Source organism: Apium graveolens, chromosome 7, assembly GCF_009905375.1.
Source record: "Apium graveolens cultivar Ventura chromosome 7, ASM990537v1, whole genome shotgun sequence".
NCBI lineage: Eukaryota > Viridiplantae > Streptophyta > Magnoliopsida > Apiales > Apiaceae > Apium > Apium graveolens.
In genome coordinates this window covers 210345227-210355425 of record NC_133653.1, presented here as the reverse complement: position 1 = coordinate 210355425, position 10199 = coordinate 210345227, and positions in this window count along the sequence as shown.

The window sequence follows — 10199 nt, the reverse complement described above, 5'->3', positions numbered from 1 at the left end:
TGACTTTAAAAATCATTTTGAAGACTCGAAAACACTTTAAAGAGTGTTTGGAGTAAAGCTGATTTAATGAAGTAAATCAGTCCCCAGAATATTAGAAAATATCTGAATATTATTAATTAAATAATATTCCCATAAAGAATAATCTTTATTAAAATAATTGAAGTAGAAGTATTAAAACTTATACTTGAAACGAGTATTAAATAACCCAAGATATACTTATATGAAAGTATTATCTTTATTTGAATAATCGAAAATAAGTTTGATTATTGACATCTTATTCTTTAATAAAATAAAGAATATATCTCAGCACATAATCGGAGTCGTAGATCCTCAAATGAATATTCAAATAATATTCATAAATAATATAAAAGAGTCATAAGTCCTCGAATGAATATTCAAATAATATTCAATAAATAATATAAAAGAGTCATAAGCCCTCGAATAATATTCGAATAATATTCAGATAAATAAATAAAAGGAGTCATACGCCTTCGAATAATATTCGAAATAATATTCAATAATAAAATAAAGTTAAAGCTATCGAATAAACCTTATTCGATTAATAGTTTGGAAAACTATAACCATATATATATATAAATATAAATATATATATATATATATATATATATATATCCATATCCATATATACAAAAATCTACTCGGGATCCTCGACTCCCGGTTTTAGAAAATATTTTCACCTTTGGGTCCCTATACTAAGGGTATATGCAAGATACCGCTATCCTCTAGCATAGGTATTATCAACTGAACCAACAGATATATATTTCAAGAATATGAAACAGGCATGCATATATACCATATCACATGCTACAATATATCGCAAGAATTTGCTAAATAACCAACATGCATCTATCGCAAGATAATGCATATACAAGTGTATACATCACAACAACAGTATAACAGATAGAATACTTGCCTGAGCGACTTGGGGGTGAGAAAGGCTCGGGACGAGTCTGATAACCTATAAACAACAAGTAAGTTGGAATTAAACCAAAATCACTTGTAAATCTATACTTTAACTAACTTAGACTCTAACGCTTGTTTTGCGCTCACTGATTTGCTTAAGTCACTCGGGTGCCCTCGGCTCCACCATTTTTAATAATTTAACCTTTACGAGTTTTAAAGCGATTCCTTCGCGAATGTCTTACCAACTGCCTAACACACTTACCATAAATGTTTCACACATTAATTAACCCTTTTTGGTCTTTAACCTACATTCCAAAGTAAGGCGAGGGAAAAAGTTTCGTTCGCGAAACGCCGTTACTTGAAACGGTCGTTTCTCCTAAACCGTGCATCGGAATCGAACGAACTACATATCAAAACGAAGCTCGTAACATGAGCTATCTAAAAATGGCAGTGGTCATAATCTAGCAGGGGGTTCTCGGGTCCTAATGCTATGCACAAAAACAGTCCAAAGAAAATCGGACGTTACGATGGCTATGTTTACGTGATTTCCAAATTTTAACCCATTCACAAACAACCCAAATCAACCTCAAATCCAACATACAACCATCCTCCATCCTTATCACATCATAACCACCCCAACCAATTCAATTTAATCTTTCATACTTATGCTTAAACTTAACTTTAATCATTCTTAAGTTCTTTTAAATCAAAACCACAATAATTACCATTCCATTCACTACCATACCAAATCTCAAACTCTAAATCATAACAACAAGATACAATATCAACCCACTACTCAAAATCACCTTATAATATATATGAACCTAGGGTTTGGAAATGGTATACCTTCCTTGAAGTGGTGGGTGGAGCTAGGAAGCCTTAAGAAGCTTTGAGAAGCCTTAGGAAAGCTTGGATCTTCAAGAAAAACAAGAAAAAGTTCAAGTTAAAAACTTGAAAACACTATTCATTGTCTTCTTCCTTGATTAAATGAAGAAGTTAGAGAAAGAATTAATGGCTTAAACTCATGATATAGCCATAACTAAGCATAAAGATGATTAGGGAATTTTCTTACCAATTTAGGATGCTTGGATCTTGATTTTTGAAAAATCTATGCCTTTAAAATGTAAAAAGCCGAGAGCTCCTAAGAACAAATGCCTTGGTTGTTTTTGATTTTTTGATGAAATGATTTTTCTAGCTTGGTTGGCTTGATTTGTATTTGATTTAGTAAATTACTACCTTGCCCTTGAATTTGTGTGGTCCTTATTCAACCACACCTCCTTCCTTCCCATGTCATGCTTACCTCATCCTCATGATGTCATCCTTCCTTCCTTGTCTTCTTTCTATTGGTTGGATGACATCATTCCCACTAATCCCTTTGATTAACTTCCTAATCGTTTGCCTAATGACCGCTGATCTGTTATACGGTTCGCTTAACTTTCGTTCTCGTTTATCGTTTGAAGGATCATACCCGGGATCTTATTACTTAGGTTCCCTTAACCTTTCTCAATACATTATATTCCTTTTTATGATCCTCTAATATAATCCTTAAATTTAAATCCTTTTTATCCTGTTACCTTATACTCAATTCTCTCCGTATCTTGTGGATTTCCGGGAAAAACCAAAGTGTTCGGAATTGGATTCTGACGATATTTACATACACTTATATACTTCATAGACTACTAATAAAATCCCAGAATATCCATAACAGAACCCCTACATAGTGTGGCGCGAAAAGTTTTCTCATTCAGCTAAAACACTATTCACAAGGGTTACAAAAAGTTGAAAAAATTTTGGGGTTATTACAGGTATTAGATACCGCCTGTGGTTCTTATATTTGCAATTCGTTGCAAGGACTAAAGGGAAGTAGGACTCTTGAAAAAGATGAGGTGATTCTACGTATGGGCAATGGAGCAAGGGTTGCAGCCATATCTGTAGGATCATTTAGTTTACATATGCCTACGGGCAAGACTATTATTCTGAATAATTGTTATTACGTTCCCTCTATTGTGAGGAATATTGTTTCTATCCCTATGTTGGATTTGGATGGTTTTTCAATTATTATTAAGAATAATTAATGTTCTATCCTTAAATATAATGTTCTTTATGTACGTGGTATTATAAATAATGGTCTGTATGTATGTGACGTAGAGCATGATTTACTTCAGATTGAACAAACTAATAAAAGAAAACGAGATGATGAAAATCTGACCTATTTATGGCACTGTAGGCTAGGTCATATTAGTGAAAATAGACTGCGGATATTGCATAAGGAAGGGTTACCTGACCCCTTTGATTTTGAATCATATCCTACATGCGAGTCTTGTCTATTGGGTAAGATGACCAAATCTCCATTTAGTAGACATGGAGAGAGGGCTGCAGATTTGCTAGGATTGGTACACATAGATCTATGTGGACCAATGTCTACGCAAGCCATGGGTGGATTTTCGTATTTCATTACTTTCATAGATGATAGATCTAGATTCAAATATGTGTATTTGATGAAACACAAGTCTGAAGCCTTTGAAAAGTTCAAAGAATATAAACATGAAGTGGAGAAATAAACCAAACACAGTATTATAACTCTTCGATCAGATCGAGGTGGTGAATACTTGAATGGAGAGTTTCTAGATTATCTCAAAGAAAATGGTATAGTCTCCCAGTGGACTCCTCCATATACTCCATAATTGAATGGGGTATCTGAAAGAAGAAATCAAACTTTGTTAGACATGGTTCGGTCCATGATGAGCTATGCGAATCTTCTAGTATTCCTATGGGGTTATGCATTGGAAACCTCAGCATATTTACTGAATAAGGTGCCTTCCAAATCTGTTCCTCAAACACCATATGAGATATGGAAAGAAAGGAAACCGAGTCTTAAACACGTTAAGATTTGGGGATGTCCAGCTTATGTCAAAAAAGTTGACCCAGATAAGCTGGAATCTCGATCCGTAAAATGTAATTTTGTGGGATATCCTAAAGAGACTTTGGGGTATTACTTTTACACCGATCATCGGGTATTTGTCTCCAGACATGCTACCTTCTTGGAAAAGGAGTTTATCCTTGAAGGAAATAGTGGGAGCAAAATTAAACTTGATGAAGTTCAAGAAGCACAAACTACTACGGATCAAGTGGAAAGACCTGTTCAGACTGAACAACCTTCTGTGGAACAGCCCATTCGTAGGACATGGAGAGTGTCTCGCCAACCTGAGAGGTATTATGGCTTGTCATTGAGAATGGCAATGAGTTGTCAATCATTGATGATGATGACCCTGTGACCTATAATGAGGCTATGAGTAGTGTTGACTCAGAGAAATGACATAGTGCCATGAAATCCGAAATGGAATCTATGTATACCAACCAAGTATGGACTCTGGTTGAGGCACCTGAAGGTGTTAAGCCTATTGGGTGCAAGTGGGTATACAAGAGAAATATTGGAGCAGATGGCCAGGTGGAGACCTATAAGGCCAGGCTCGTGGCAAAAGGATTCAAACAAAGGCAAGGGATTGACTTTGATGAAACTTTTTTGCCTGTAGCCCTGTTAAAATCAATTCGGATTTTGCTTGCGATCGCTGCTTACTACGACTATGAGATCTGGCAAATGGACGTGAAAACGGCCTTCCTCAATGGGGAACTTGAAGAGGAAGTGTATATGACACAGCCAGAGGGTTTTCTTTCCAAGGGAAATGAACACCTAGTGTGTAAGCTACTGCGAACCATATATGGTTTAAGGCAAGCTTCTCGTAGATGGAACATCCGTTTTGATGAGACAATCAAAGAGTTTAGTTTTATCAAAAACATAGATGAACCATGTGTCTACAAGAAGGTTAGTGGGAGTACGGTAACATTTCTTGTATTGTATGTGGATGACATACTTCTTATAGGAAATGATATACCGATGCTACAATCAGTCAAAGTATGGCTATCAAAGAACATCACCATGAAGGACTGGGAGAAGCATCCTACATTCTCGGTATGAAGATCTATAGAGATAGATCTAGTAGAATGATAGGTCTTACCCAGGGTACATACATCCAGAAAGTGCTTAAAAGGTTTAGCGTGGAAAACTCCAAAAGAGGTCTCATACCGATGAGCCATGGAGTGTCCCTTTCCGAAAAATGTCTCTTAAGACACATGAGGAAAGAGAGCGTATGAGTAAGATTCCTTATGCTTCAGCAATAGGATCTATCATGTACGCGATGTTGTGTACAAGGCCTGATGTTGCTTATTCAATTAGTGTGACGAGAAAATATCAGTCCAATCCAGGTGAAGACCACTGGAAAGCAGTGAAAAACATCCTTAAGTACTTGCGAAGGACTCTGGACATTTTTCTTGTTTTTGGTGGTGAATCTGAGTTTAAAATAGAGGGTTATACTGACTCTAGTTTTCAAATAGAAAGTGATAGCAAATCCATGTCAGGGTACGTGTTTACTCTGAATGGTGGTGCGATTAGTTGGAAGAGTTCCAAACAGTCTACAACGGCTGACTCCACAGCGGCAGCAGAATATATAGCTGCAAGTGAGGCTGCAAAAGAAGCCGTTTGGATGAGGAAATTTATTTCTGAGTTGGGAGTTATTCCTAGCGTTGAAGAGCCTATTGTGTTGTATTGTGATAACAATGCAGCAATAGCACAAGCCAAGGAACCTAGGTCTCATAAAAATTCCAAACATGTCCTGTGGCGCTTTCATCTGATTAGGGAGATTGTTGAAAGAGGAGATGTCAACGTCGAGAGAGTTGACACACATAACAACGTAGCAGACCCACTCACAATGCCACTTTCTCAAAATCACTTTGATCGTCATAAAGACAAGATGGGTATTAGATACCAGAGTGATTGACTTTAGTACAAGTGGGAGATTAAAAGAGATATGTCCTAAGTCTAATCATGTATGAGGATTTAGGAATAACTTTTATGTAATCTGTTTTGATTTCATTGATATTAATAAAAGACTTGTTTTGTTTTTATTGCTGGCTCTATCTATTTAAATGTTTAAATAAGATGTACCACAGTTTAGAGTAAAGCTTTTTATGGATTGTGATGAGATCATAATAATGAGACCTAAAAGATGATAACTCTAAACTTAAATAGTTCCTGGTCGTAGGATTACTAACTGGTAATTAATAATCCGTAAAGATCGGTACATACTATGCTTGCTTCATTATGAAGGATGTCTGTTCTCATAGACATTTGTGTGGTGACACTATAGCTAGTATGTAGGTGCTTATTATAGAATAAGTTCACTGAACATGACTCACACAGCTGAACAACTGATGGATTTCACTCACGTGTCAGCAGTTGTTCACATAGTGATAGTTGTACAAGTATCCTTAGACTTGAGGTCATCATAGTCATCTTGTGTAGACTGAACTATGCTTTGGTTTAGTTCTTAGTCTCAAGAGATAATTATAAGGGCTCTACTGGATATAGGAATTTGTACACGAAGATTATGTATGATCAATAAAGGATCTACCCCTTCCAGTGTAGGAAGAGAATGTTCAATGCTGATCCACTTATGTTAGTTCAGGAATCTCTGGTGAGAGTGAATGAAATTAGAAAGGAGTTTCTAATTTACATTAAATAGAACTAAGCATAGTGAATAGAAAAGCAAGTGATTAAATAAGATAGGCTTGACACAAGTTCCATGCCTTGTATTTAATCGTGACATTACAGGGTAGAAGGAATTAATTGTACGGTAACTACTCACTAAATAGGTTCTTGGTATTCTAAGCAGTGAATTCGTATTATCCGGATAGTCGCGATATGCTGAGAAGTATCCCTCACGATGTAGAATAAATATGATTAATTAATTAATCATATTTAATGAATTAGAGAATTTATATAAATAATGATAAAATAGTTTTATTATTATTTATTTCTACTACCGGCTTAATATTGAACCTACAGGGTCACACCATAAAAGAGAATGATTTAATGGTGGAGGAATTAATTAATAATGGCTGATAATTATTTATTTATGAAATAAATAATTAATTAGAAAATTTAATAATTGATTAAATGAGATTTAATTGATTATAAATTAATTAAGAAAAGGTTCTTAATATTATTAATTAAGAATTTAATTTTTGGAAATTAAATCAAGAGAGAGAATTATTTCTAAAGTGTTTAGAAAAAGGATTAATAATTAAAAGGTGTTTTAATTATTAATGAGAATAATAAAGGGTTAATAATAATAATATTTTATGGGAAAATTTTCAGCTGAAATTTTTGCCTATAAATATACTATTATAGACCCTATTTTTGCCTCAACCAAAAAGATTTACAAAACCCTAATTCTCTCCATCTCCTCCTCTTTCATTACATCGTTTTCTTGGTGGATACCGGTGGAGTGCTTCACACTTGAGGAGCAGCTGCTAAGGATCTTCGTTTATCATTTTTGGATCGCCATTAAAGACCTCCATCTTTCCATTAATGTAAAGCTTCTTATGGTAAACATACTGAACTACAAATTAAATATTATCTTTTGCATGGATCCTGCGGAGGGTTTCGGTTTTTTTTAAGATTTAAATTTACGTTTTCGCTGCGTTTATGTGCTAAAAACCCTTCAATAACCCTGTTTGACATTACAGAATCAAGACTGTTATGTAAAATGTTTCTTACCTTTGCATCTTTCAGCACAACTACTTTCTCTTCTGGTGTCCACTCACTCTTCTCCTTCAACTGATAATGTTCAGCAATAGTAGGATTTGCAGGCACCAGTTTTGTTGGTATATAGGGTCCATCATTAATTACGTCGAGATAATCTGGATCTGTAGCTTCCAGGTGCATGAGCATCTTCACTTTCCATGTAGGATATTCAGTCTTTTTCAGAATGGGGATTTTAATACTTTCATACTTGTTCAGAGACAAGTTTAGATCGCTTCTGATTGTCAGTTTATCAGTTTGCTCTGATACCAAGTGTTGCCCAGTAAAGATACAATTATTTAAGGGGGGTTGGATACAATTGTATAAATGTTTCGAACAAGTAATAAAATATAACAGCTTTTTATATTTCTGATAAAAACTGTTACAAAACTCTCTCAAGAAATACTGATGTTCTTGAGAGCTGCTAAGTCGTATGATGCTCGAGATCGATACACTATGTGATGTCCTAAACTGTGTTTATATACTATACAGCTACAACTAAACAATCTAAGATATGCATTATAAAAGTTAACTGAAACTGATACATATCTTCAACTGAATAGATAAAGTCCTATAACTCAGACGTAAAAGATATCTACTCCACAATACAAGGAACAGAACAAATCTTCTAAGATGACTGCCTCCAGATAGTGATGACATCCAAATACTGATGGTGTGTCAAATCCTGATGACACATCAAATATTGATGATAGCCCAAATAGCCAGATACTGAGCTTCTTTTGATCATTGAGAATCAATACGTAACATTCAGAGTATCATGCAAGCCTTGTAACCACTCCTCTTACTGATCAAGACAAGTATTGACTCCAACTTCTTAAAAAATTTTAAGCATTAATCAGTGTTGTCTTTATAAGTATTTTATTTTGAATTTTTTATTTGTAATAAGTAGTAGTGATCTTCTGACTGGTGTAAACCTTTTGGTACAAATAGAGACACGCATCTGTAATTTTTTAAGTTTTTGCTTTATGAAATTTAGACCAGTAGCTGAAAATAAGTTGAAGGATGTTAACACACATCCACCATGTTTTATAAATTTTTTAAATATTTCAGTTTTTATAAACCGAACCGATTAAACCGAAATAATTCGGTTTGGTTTTCGGTTCATTTTATATGTAAGTGCGATTTCGTTCGGTCAGGAAAAAACATTACTTCAATTTTCGGTTAATTCAGTTCGGTTTCTGACTGAACCGACCTAATGCTCAGCCCTATGTGTAGGGAAAAGTAGGAATATCTGGTATGTAGACAGTGGTTTTTAATATCACATGACTGGTTATTCATCCATGCTCACTACGTTTGAAAAGAAGGTTGGCCCAAGTATTACCTTTGTAGATGACACTAAAGGCTACACTGTGAGATATTGCTTGATTTAAATAGAAATGTCATCATTGATGATGTAGCACTGGTTGAGGGACTCAAACACAATTTACTGAGTGTCAGTCAACTATGTAATAATGGCTCCAAGGTCATTTTTGATAAGGAAACCCGTGTTATCATTAACAAGAGTGACGACAAGGTCCTTTTATGTTGAAAGAGAAAAAGAAATGTGTATGTAGTTGATTTCAAATCAATTAATGTTGAATCAATGGTTTTTCTGCTCAGCAAGACAAATAAGACGAAAATTGGCTAGGGCCCAAGGAGTTGTCTCACTTGGATCTCTCTATAATGCCAAAATTGTAATTTTCCAATGATGGCCTCTGTGATGCTTATCAACCTGATAAAAAAAGAGGGTCTCGGTCAAGATTAAGACAGTGTCATTATTTGACAAACACCTGCAATTCCTTTATGTGGTTTCATTTGGACCAGTTCGTCTCATAAGTATCTCTAAGAAGAAATACTATTTTGTGATTATTGACAATGTTTCAAAATTTACTTGGACATTCTTCTTGCTTTTAAATACTAAAGCTATTGAATCACATCAAGGAATTTTGTACAAGTAAAGGAATAACTCATGATTTTTCTACATCAAGAATTCCACCACATAATGGAGCAGCTAGAAAAAAAAAGAACTCTCAGTGAGGCAGGAAAAACAATGCTTGGAGAATCAAATATGCCTACATATTTCGGGACCGAAACTATCAACGATGCAGGCTCCACTCATGCTATTTTTTTGAACAATCAAGCACTTGAAAAAAAAAAGCAAACATGGAAATTTCTTCATGACTTTGGCTGCAGATTCTTTATTCTAAGAAATCAAGGAGAACTTATTGATAAGTTTGAAGTTAAAGCAGTTGCATGATTCTTTGTTGGATGTTCAGTAGGAAGAAGCTACAGTATCTATAATCTGAGAATCAACATAATTGTAATGGAATCAGTCCATGATCTATCTGATGATAATAAGACTCAAGTATTGGAAGATCAAGAATTTGAAGATGCTCTCAAAATAGATGATGTGGAAAATGATCGGCAAGCAGATGATGATGTTCTCAGAGAAATCATCAAGGATATTGTTAATCCAAGACATGTGGAAATATCAGTTCAACAATAAAATAGAGTAGCAATTGATCAACTCAACAAAGGAGCCGTTGATCAAAGTAAGCTAGCCATTGATGAACTATCAGTTGATAGAGAAATTGAAAATTCATCAACTTCTAATTGATTTGAAGTTTTATACTCA